Below are 11085 nucleotides of genomic sequence, written 5' to 3'. Positions count from 1 at the left end.
GCTAAATGGAACTAACTATAATTTATCTCTGGTTAGTATCTCTCCCAGCTGTTCTCTGCTAGATGAGAGCTATCCGGTTCCAGCTACCCAGCAAAGTCAAGACTCAACAAACTGCAACCCAACAGTGAGATTTATATACTAATTCAATCCACGATACACCCACACAATAAACTCACAACCAGTTGATAAAGATATAAACTGCCCACCTAGATAAGATAAATTTGCCTACAGAAATCCATCCCTTAAGAAATATACATAACTACCTTGGCAATTCAAGACCACTTGTATCTTGGTCATCCTTCTCCCTCTCAGTCTTGATTCTCCTCCTCCTTCCCCTTCTTCCTTCCTCTCTCTCCCCCTAACTCTTCAGGTTCACCTTCCCTTCCCCTGACCAATCATGGGCTCTAGCCTTTATTTTACAAGTTAAAATGGGGAGAAGGTTCCAATGAAGATATTCGAGTAGTGTTTCACTCCTCATCCTAGGCCACCCTCTTGGGGAAGCGTAATTAGGATCAAAATACAAACAGCCCCAGGGCAACCCACAAGGGATTATTATCTAGATTGGTTTGTTGTGGGTCTGTCTCTTTGATTATAGAAAGATCCATCCACTGTGGGCGACACCATTCCCTGAATCCCGGTTTATATAAGAACAGAAAACACAGACTAGGCACTTGGAAGTATCCAGTAACTCACTGTTCTGTATTCTTCACTGCAAATGCAGTGTAATTTTGACTGGCTTGCCGTCTCTTTAGCATTTCTGCACTGTAGCCTGGAATGGTGAGCCAAATGTATTCTTTCTCGCTTAAATTGATTTTTCCCCAGGTCATTTGGTCACAGCAACAAAAACTAAGACAAGGATAGTTTTACCGTAGTATACTTCGACTTAGCTTGGTCATACCTACAAAGACTTTCTGAAGAAGCCCATATTCACAGGGAACAGGGATCAGTGTCTTCCAGTCTTGTATCAGAGAGGTAGGAAGGACTGTCTCCCTGAGAGTGAGGATTAAGTCAGGCAGCTATTGGGGTCTTGTGGAACACTGTCTCCTGGGCGTGCCACGTCCATCTTGAAATCAGAACAGATTACCCACAGAAGACTCTCACAAGATGGAGACTATCAACGTTCCCTCCAGAAGGAAAGGGTGTAACCTTCCTTGGAGGTAGACCATTCACTGCCTCTAGCCTGCCCCATGTGTTTCTAGGAGGTGTGGGAATATAGAGAAAGAGGTCAAAGGTAACTCATGGCCAGACTCCAGAAACAGAGCTTCATAAAGTCGTGGCTCAGCCTGGGTAGGACTTCTTGGTGATGTGGCTGTGTTCTCTTGTATTTATATTCTCTTTGTTTTTCCTTTTTTTTTTGATAATTTCATATATGCATAAAATGTGGGTTTGAGTTTTTTTCTTTTACAATTTTATACATGCATTTTGATCAGATTACCAACATGAAGCAAGCAGAAGTAGTTGTGACAAGAAAGACAAAAAATATAATGTGAATCCACAAACTTTTTTTTGAGCGAGTAGAAACTAATTCTTGGAATAATGGATGGGTTTGACTCCATTTAAAACAACATTTCTCTAAAGCACGAAAGACATTACTCATACAGCTGAGAAATCCAATACCTTAAGAATAGCTTTTATAATACATCTGAGTGACAACAGATTATTATCTAAAATATTTAAAGAATCTATAGAACCCTCCCACACACAGAGAAAAAGGAAATATAAATATAGGCAATTAATAAGAGAGAAAGTGCAAATAAACCCAATAAAAATGTACTCAACCATACTAATAATCAAATAAAATATTAAAGCAATACTCGCATCACGTCAGATTGGCAAGAGTTAGGAAGTTTGTTATTATCTGGATTTGGTCAGCATACAGGCATGCCAACATAATGCTGGGGAACTAAATTATTAGGGGAGCTGTTATGAAGAGCAACCTGGCAGTACCTAATAAAAAATGAAATTCCTGCACTGCCTGACACAGTGATTTTTCCTCTCAGTAGCTACCCGTAAGAAATACCTCACACATAAGAACTCATACCAAAGGTGCTCCCCTCTTGTGACAGTGAAATATGGGAAGCCATCTGAATTTCTAACCATTGACAAGTACTGACTCTACTTTGGAATACTGCATGGCTCTTTAGAAGAAAAAGGTACTGAATATATAGACCTTCAAGATAGATTGCTGAGCAAAAAATTATATGCAGTTCCAGGGCCCCAAAATAAGGTATTTTAGGACATTTGGGAGGAGAGCAAAAGGAGGCACTACTGTGTGTGCCTCTGGGTACTTGTGAGCACGTGCACGACAGATAGTTCTAGAAGGAAATAAAGCAAGATCTAGAAGGAAATCCATCTACTAAAGAGCAGCTCTACTCTGGGGATGGAGAGAGAAGACAGAGAACTTCGATTCATGGGGAGAGTGCACTCACAATATTGAATATTTGAAAATAAGTTGCTCCGAAATACTAAAATCAACCACAGACAGTGAGAGGTGAATGTGAAAAGGCAAGATGGTCCTTCTGCTTTATGAGCAGGGTCTTGTTGGTTCGTCTCTGTTGACCTGGAGATCAGGCTGCCTGTATATATGGGGAACACAAAAGAGCCTTGTCGTTATGGACAAGGATGTATAGTTTATTTAATTATCAAGTAACCCAAGCTTGCCCCCCAAATTCGACTGATACAGAACAATATAAGGAAGAAATAAGTTTCACCCCATCCCACCTTCTGGAGAGAACTACTGCACAGTATGGGGGTGCACACTCCTGCCTGGCTCTTCTACGATCCAAGCAGTAAAAGGGGCAGCTCCAGGCTCACTCCTCTTAAGCAGAGAGTGGCTTCACTCATATGCCCAGTTAGGCTGTGTCAAGGAAGGATTTGTTTGAAACTCCGGTGTGAGAGATGAAACTGAAATGGCCACAAAGCTTCTCGGTGAGATTACACACTGCTTCCTTTTCTAACACTGCAAGAAATACCTATTTCTCAAAACCACACTTTCTCTGTGAACGTGTCCAGCTGTCATGCAGGCGGCAGATCAGTCTTGGCTCTCCAGGTGCACAGGGCATGGATGAGACCTCGGGATCTTCTCAGGGTCATTCCAAGGTGCCCGGCCAATGGAAAGTGGCAAGTAGGTCTGTAGATGCCTGCTCAGTTTTTTTCTTTTCCTCATTCCCATTGGTAAATCCTGAGCCATTTTTAGCCAGACACTTGTCAACAAGAGATTATCCACACAGAGGCTTAGAAGGGAGGATGGACAATTGCTGGCTCAGAACTGGTGTTGAAAAGCTCTCAGGGAGAACTTTCCCTCGGGATGGAGACCCTCCAACTCCAAAGACCAGACCGAGACACCACAGGATGCAATCAGCAAGAGGATTTGGTTTATTGTTGGGATACACAGGCACAGGCACCTGCGGGCGCTTCAGTCACTCGGGGGACTGGCGCGCCCCACGGAACCAAGGATGGGCTTTTATAGGATTTTGGGGAGCAGAAGCAAGCATACAGAAACAGATGTATGGTTACAGGGATATAATTGGTGGATTCTAATATGGCAAGGGTTTAGCCCGGGGGCAAGTTTCCTAGCTACCTTCCAGAAACATAACGGCTGACTCGGCCCCCCAAGGGTTCAGCCCGGGGGCAAGTTTCTTAGCTACCTTCTTGGAACATAACGACTGACTCGGCCCCCCACCAGGGTGTGGGACCTCTCTCGGGGCTTTTTTTTCATTGTCAGGTGCTCAACCGAAGTCGTCCTGTTGCCAGGCCTTCAACCAAACACATCCTGCTTGGCAGCCGCTGTGTACTCAGTGTTCTAACCTTTCCCTGAACCAGTCATCTTAAGTACAGCCTTGCAAAATGGCGTTACTGCTGCTAAGCTGGGGTCTTTCATTCCCCCATTTTTTTTTGTTAACTTTGAGTGAAATCTTTCACTCGACTTGGTCAAGAAATTTCTGTCTGGTGGGGGCTTATTCCCCCACTGACTCTAGGCCACAAAAGGGCTAGGAGGAGCCACGTAGGAGTTTTAACTTTAAGGGGTTTGGAGTGCGCTGAACTCTCCATGTCTGGGGTGTAGTGTTGTGATTAGTCAATTCCTCAGACCGGACTGCCTTGACGTGTGGTGCGTGGATCTAAGCCGAGACTCCGTCTATCTTTAGGGCGGTCAGGGTAGTCAGGAGGACGGTGTAGGGTCCTTTCCACCGTGGCTCGAGATTCTTGGTCTGGTGTCTGCGCACCCACACGGTGTCTCCAATCTGGAACGGGTGTGGCACCACCGGATGTTCAAGCTTGTCCTGGTAAGCAGCGGCCAAAGGTCTCCAAACGTCTCTCTGCACAATCTGTAGGGCCTGTAAATGGGCCCTCAGAGAAGGGCTGTCAGCAAAATCAGCAATGTTTGAATCAAAGAAATGGACAAATGGGGGTGGTGCTCCATATATTATTTCAAAAGGAGTTAGACCATGGGGGCCCGGGGTATTCCGGGCCCGATATAGAACTAGGGGAAGGAGGGCCACCCAATCCTTTGAGCCAGTTGCAAGCGTTAGTTTGGATAAAGTCTCCTTAATTGTTCTATTTATGTGTTCTACCTGACCTGAACTCTGGGGTCTATAGGCACAATGTAATTTTTAATCAATCCCCAGCAATTTGGCCACCAACTGACTTACTTGGGAGACGAAAGCGGGCCCGTTGTCCGACCCCAACGCTTGAGGCATGTCATACCTGGGAAAGATTTCCTCGAGGAGCTTCTTGGTGACCATTTTTGTAGTCTCGTGCTTTGTGGGGAAGGCTTCGACCCATCCTGAGAAGGTGTCTATAAACACTAGGAGATACTTGTATCCATATATACCTGGTTTAATTTCAGTAAAATCAATTTCCCAATGGATGTCGGGACGGTGTCCCCTAGGACGAACTCCTTGTCCAATCATGGTCCTTCCCAGGTTAACCTGAGCGCACGCTTTGTAACTCTCAGTCACCTTTTGTATCGCTTTGTCCCGATTCAAAAAACACAGATTTATCTCTTCCCGATCTAGTAAGGTTTTTATCTTCTTAAACCCCAAATGGGTTAATTTATGTAAAAAGGAGATCAATTCAAAAGTCATTTTTATTGGCATAACTGTCTTTCCTTTGTAGACCCACTGTTTTAGTTGAGGGTGGTAGATGGCCCCCATTTTTTCTAGGAGCTCTATGTCCTCATGGGCATAAACCCAACTGGTTTGTCCCACTGGTGGGGGCGTGGGTTGGTCTGGGCTATTTAAGGGCAAGATTTGTTTGCTCATGGCCGCTTTTCATGCCGTGGCATCGGCCAGCCGGTTTCTTCGTGCCTCTGGGTTGTGCCCTTTCTGGTGTCCTGGACAATATATAATATTCAGTCTTTTGGGCAAGAATAGGGCTTCTAAGAGGGCCAGAATTTTAGCCTTATTTTTAATATCTTTACCCTTAGATGTGAGCAGCTCCTGCCTCCGGTAGATCTCCCCGTGGATGTGTGCCGTGGCAAAGGCATAACGGCTGTCTGTATATATATTTAGCCTCTTACCTTTTGTCATCTTGAACGCCTGAGTCAAGGCTATGAGTTTAGCCCGTTGTGCGGAGGTACCAGCAGGCAGGGCTTTCGCCCAAATCACTTTGTCCTCCGTAGTGACCGCAGCTCCAGCCTTTCGCTCTCCCTCTGCCAAGAAGCTGTTGTCATCCGTGTAGGCAGTCATGCTGTTTTGTCTCCTCTGGTAGAGGAAGCAAGGTGGCAGGATTGAGGGCGACTACGGGCCCAAACTGAACCCGTTTTGCATCCAGTAACAAGGCTTGGTGTGAGAATTAGAGAGCCAGCGGTCTGGGGGCTGCTTTACCAAGGCCTCCACTGCGTGGGGTGCTAGGATGGTGAGTGGCTGTCCCAAAGTCAATTTTTCAGCGTCCTTGATCAGGACAGCAATAGTAGCCACCATCTTTAGGCACGGTGGCCAGCCGGAGGCCACAGGGTCCAATTTCTTAGACAGGTAGGCCACAGGGCGTTTTCAGAGTCCCAACCTTTGTGTTAGGACCCCTTTAGCATACCCCTGTTTCTCATCGATGAACAGTTACTGAGCAAATTGTAAGGGTTTGGAACAGTCGGATGAATATCTTCTATCCTCTTGTTGACCTTTCTCAAGTCTTGTACTGGCCTATAATCTCCAGTGCCGGGTTTCTTAACAGGCAGAAGAGGCGTATTCCAAGGCGACCGGCAGGGGACTAGGATGCCTTGATCTAGAAGCCTCGTAATGTGAAGCCTTATACCTTGATAAGCTTTATGTGACAGGGGGTATTGTTTTATGGAGACTGGAGTTGTAGTGGCCTTTAACTGTATAATTAAGGGGGGCTGTTGGAGCGCCAACCCCATCCCACCAGTCTCTGTCCAAGCCAGTGTCCTGTCCCGGTTCATAGGGTTAGAACTTGAAGGGGAGTTCCGTGGGGGCCAGTTATTTGGGCCCCTCCTTCCTCAAAATGAATTTGTGCTTTTAGTTTGGTGAGCAGGTCATGGCCCAGCAGAGGGTACGGGCAGTCCGGAACATGTAAGAAGGAATGGGTCACCTTACCAGTAGCCAGCTGAACCCAGCGGTCCGTAGTCCATCGGTATTGTTTCTCACCAGTAGCTCCTTGTACCCAGGCCGTCTGGTCGCTGAGTTGTCCTGAAGCTTGAGTGAGGACTGAATGCTGGGCTCCTGTGTCTACCAGGAAAGTAACCGGCTGCCCCCCAACTTTAAGCGTTACCCTGGGCTCAGGGGGAGCTCCTGGCCCTGACCTCCCTAATCTTTATCTAGAGCCAAGAGGGAGGTTCGTGGTCGAGGCTTTCGGGGTCCGCCAGGCTTCTTGGGGCACTCTCTGGCCCAGTGCCCTTTCTCTTTGTAATAGGCACATTGATCTTTATCCAGCTTTAGCCCCTTTCGAGCTCCCCCCCTATCTCCCTTTCTTTCTTGGCCCTGAACTACGGCGGCCAAGATTCGACTCAATTTTTTTTTTTTTATCTCTCTCTTATTAAAAATCTTTTCAGCTTCTTTAAGTAAATCCTGTAATGTATAGCCCTGTAAATTTTCTAACCTCTGTAACTTAGTCCTGATATCTGGAGCAGCCTGCCAGATGAAGGACATAGAGACACTCATCATTTGTCCTGGGTCATCTGGGTCATAGGGAGTGTACATACGGTAGGCCTCCTTAAGTCTCTCTAGAAAGGCAGAGGGAGTTTCCCCTGCTTCCTGTAATACCTGTTTTACCTGAGCCAAATTAGTAGGGTGTCATATAGCCCCTTGGAGACCCGCTAGAAGCAACTGGCGATAAAGGCGTAGGTGTCCCTTACCTTCAGCTGTATTAAAATCCCAGTTTGGTCCTCAGGCAGCTGGGTGGGACGAGCATCATCTCCCAGAACATGCTTTCTGGCCTCTAGGAACACTCTTTGTTTTTTCTGAGGTTAAGAGGGCCTGTAAGAGCTGTTGGCAGTCATCCCAAGTAGGCTGGTGGGTAAGTAAAACAGATTCTATTAGGTCGGTGAGTGCCACCGGATCTTTGGAGAAAGAAGGGTTGTGTTGTTTCCAATTGTAAATGTCAGCTGCTGAAAACGGCCAGTATTGGGTCTGGCCACCGGTTCCCTGTCTAAGTGGGAAAGCCTGGGAGGTTGAATCTGGCATCACCTCGCGCTTATTGTGCAATCTCCCTGCGACAGGGGAGAAACCCTTATCAGACTGTGGCCCAGCAACTGATCTGGCCGGCGGCTCTGCCTCCTCCGTTTCAGCCGGGCCTGTCAGAGAGAAGATCTGTGAGAGGGGAGTTTGGGTCTGCCGGGAGGACAGGTTTCTTAGAAGGCTCTGATTTCACAAAGGTAGAGAGAGGAAGACGTGGCCGGCGGACCGGGCGGGGCCGAGGGGACAGGCTGGGGGTTGAGGGGAGGCCAATTCGGGTCCACGAAGGGTTCCGCCCGGGGGGGGGGGGTTTAAGGCGAGACTCTCTCAAGTGATAATATAAGAAACCTGGTCAGGATGTCCGTGGACGACCCGATCTTTAACCTGTAAAATAATGATCTTATTAAATGTGCCATTCACTGGCCATCCCGCTCCGAAAGTGGGCCACTCGGATGTGCAGAGAGTCTGTCATTTTCCTTTTTTAACCTCGACGGACTGGTTGTGTGCCCGGTCGTGGACGTCTTTCTAATGATCAAGAGTGAGACTTAGGGGCATTGTTAGGGACTGTCCCATGTTAGTTCTAAGGAAGATTAGAACACAGAGAAAACAAACAACACCAACAGTCAAACAAACAACAGACAGGCGTGCTGCACGGCTTTGGTACCAAACTGAAAGCAAAAAGTCAGATGGAGGTGGCAAAGGTCCGGGGCCCTCTGAAAGCCAAAAATACAGACAGAGGTGCTGTTAGTCCGGATCTTTCTCCTCTCCCAGATTGGGCCCCGAAAAGTCGGGCCCCAACACCCTTGGAACGTCTTCCAGGGCTGCGGGGCGAGAAGTCCGAGCTCGTCAGCTCCTTCTTCGTCCCGCCCAAATTCCAAACAACCTGGCTGAGCGCTCACAGAACAGACCTGGCTGAGCGCTCACAGAACAGACCTGGCTGAGCGCTCACAGAACAGACCTGGCTGAGCGCTCACAGAACAGACAGAATAAGGCAGAACGAGACAAAATCAGACAGACAGACAGACACCGGCCGGCTTACCTCCCAGTGGGTGGTCGGTGGTCCCTGGGTGGAGGATCTCCTTTCCCGGCCAATGCACCAAATGAAAAGCTCTCAGGGAGAACTTTCCCTCGGGATGGAGACCCTCCAACTCCAAAGACCAGACCGAGACACCACAGGATGCAATCAGCAAGAGGATTTGGTTTATTGTTGGGATACACAGGCACAGGCACCTGCGGGCGCTTCAGTCACTCGGGGGACTGGCGCGCCCCACGGAACCAAGGATGGGCTTTTATAGGATTTTGGGGAGCAGAAGCAAGCATACAGAAGCAGATGTATGGTTACAGGGATATAATTGGTGGATTCTAATATGGCAAGGGTTTAGCCCGGGGGCAAGTTTCCTAGCTACCTTCCAGAAACATAACGGCTGACTCGGCCCCCCAAGGGTTCAGCCCGGGGGCAAGTTTCTTAGCTACCTTCTTGGAACATAACGACTGACTCGGCCCCCCACCAGGGTGTGGGACCTCTCTCGGGGCTTTTTTTTCATTGTCAGGTGCTCAACCGAAGTCGTCCTGTTGCCAGGCCTTCAACCAAACACATCCTGCTTGGCAGCCGCTGTGTACTCAGTGTTCTAACCTTTCCCTGAACCAGTCATCTTAAGTACAGCCTTGCAAAATGGCGTTACTGCTGCTAAGCTGGGGTCTTTCAGTGTAGGCCCTGGAGCTGCCTGAATGGCCTATATTTAGGGAAGATGGCTCGTGTTTTCCTTAGAAGGGCAATGGAATCTTTGTATGGTCAAGGACCCTCGCCAGTGTCGTCACATGCCTGTATGATTAGGTCTAGATTCCACATTCTGGCTTTCCTAGGCTCTAGGATAGCAATGGTAGACACTGCCTTTTGTAAGTAATCCCATATCCACGTGTTTTCTATACTTCATGGTATCTTGTAGTAGCTATTTCTGGTTGTCAACTTGACTATTTCTGGAATGAACTAATCCAGAATTGGAAGGCTCACCTGTGATCCAGATCTTGAGGCTGGGAGATCCAAGTTTCTGACATGGATCTTGGCATGGAGATCTTGAGGCATAGTGGCCATGAAAAGCTTAGGCCCAGGCAAGGTAGTACATGTCTTTAATCCCAGGAGACTAAGGCAAGGAGATTTCTGAGTTCAATGTCAGCCTGGGACAAATCAAGTCCCAGATCCAGGCATGGTGGTACACACCTTTAATCTGGGCCACACCTTCTGCTGGAGACTTACATAAGGACATTGGAAGAAGAAAGATTTGCTCTGCTTGCTTGCATTTACTTGCCAGCACATCTGTTGGAATCTAAGTTCTACAGAAGAAAAGCTGAAACAGCTAGCCTCGTGGAACTAAGAAACTACTAGATTCTTGGACTTCCCATTCACAGCTGACCATTGTTGGGGGAGTTGGACTACAGACTGTAAGTCATCACAACAAATTCCCTCGCTATATAAAAACATTCCATAAGCTCTGTAAGTAGTCTAGACAGATATGAACAGACCCACCGCTAATTAAGAAGTAATACGGGGCTGGGGATTTAGCTCAGTGGTAGAGCGCTTACCTAGGAAGCGCAAGGCCCTGAGTTTGGTCCCCAGCTCAAAAAAAAAAAAAAAAAAAAAAAAAAAAAAAAAAAAAAAAAAAAGAAGTAATACAAACTAAATTATAAATGCCACATTGAGTGTCTATAACTCACCCAGGAAGCGGAGGCAGGAGCATGGCTACAAGTTTGGGGCCAGGCTATTATTCTACAGAGTGAATTCCAAGCCAGCCAGAGTTATATCATGAATGAAGCTCTTCCTCGCAGAAACAAAACAAAACATCAAAAAAGGGCAGAGCTTGGTGGGGCGTCCCTGTCGCCCCAATGCCAAGAGTGAGGGGAGGGAACAGTTTGCAGTGAGCCCACCAGTCCACAAAGTGCTTTCACATCAAGATATTTAAGGGAACAACTGTGGGGTGCCCTTAACAAGGTGGTGGTCTGGCTCTCAGCCAGCCATGGTTCTGTGGTGTGTTTCAGAGGGTAGTTCATCCACAGGATCAGTGCAGTCTTCCAGCTAATGTCCGTTTCTTTCTTTCCGATCAAGTTTCAGACTGGTAGTTGGTTCTCCCTCCTCAACCTTGTCAACTGCAACAATGATAATGGTTGTCCTCAGCTGTTGTCCTCTGAGTCAAGGCACAGAGCCTGTTGACCAAGTGAGAACATGTGTGGAGCTAACACATCCAAAAGGATTAAAGACTGAGCATACAGACATTGCCATTGTGCCCTTTCCCTGATGAAGAGACTGAACAGGGCATAGAGAGTCTTTTTTTTTCTTTTTGCCATGTTAACAACACAGTGTCTTTGCCTTCTGCCGTGCTAGTGGACAAAGGGGTCAAGGGTGAGTTAGTAAGCCTTTGTTCAGATTTCCCAGTTTATACTTTTGCTTGCATTTTCCCTCAGGCTT

General features: G+C 47.3%; 1 long non-coding RNA gene across 1 annotated transcript; it reads right to left on the bottom strand.

Annotated features, from left to right (window-relative positions):
* Positions 1–3352: 3352 nt before the first annotated feature.
* On the bottom strand, positions 3353–10223 carry LOC134485815 (uncharacterized). The gene is made up of 2 exons (XR_010064034.1): positions 7307–10223; positions 3353–4359 (listed from the first exon to the last, which is right to left on the bottom strand). It is a non-coding gene; the product is annotated as an uncharacterized LOC134485815 (long non-coding RNA).
* Positions 10224–11085: the final 862 nt, after the last annotated feature.

Source organism: Rattus norvegicus, chromosome 2, assembly GCF_036323735.1.
Source record: "Rattus norvegicus strain BN/NHsdMcwi chromosome 2, GRCr8, whole genome shotgun sequence".
NCBI lineage: Eukaryota > Metazoa > Chordata > Mammalia > Rodentia > Muridae > Rattus > Rattus norvegicus.
The sequence above is the reverse complement of the archived record's forward strand: the minus strand, read 5'-3'. Positions and strand labels throughout refer to the sequence as shown.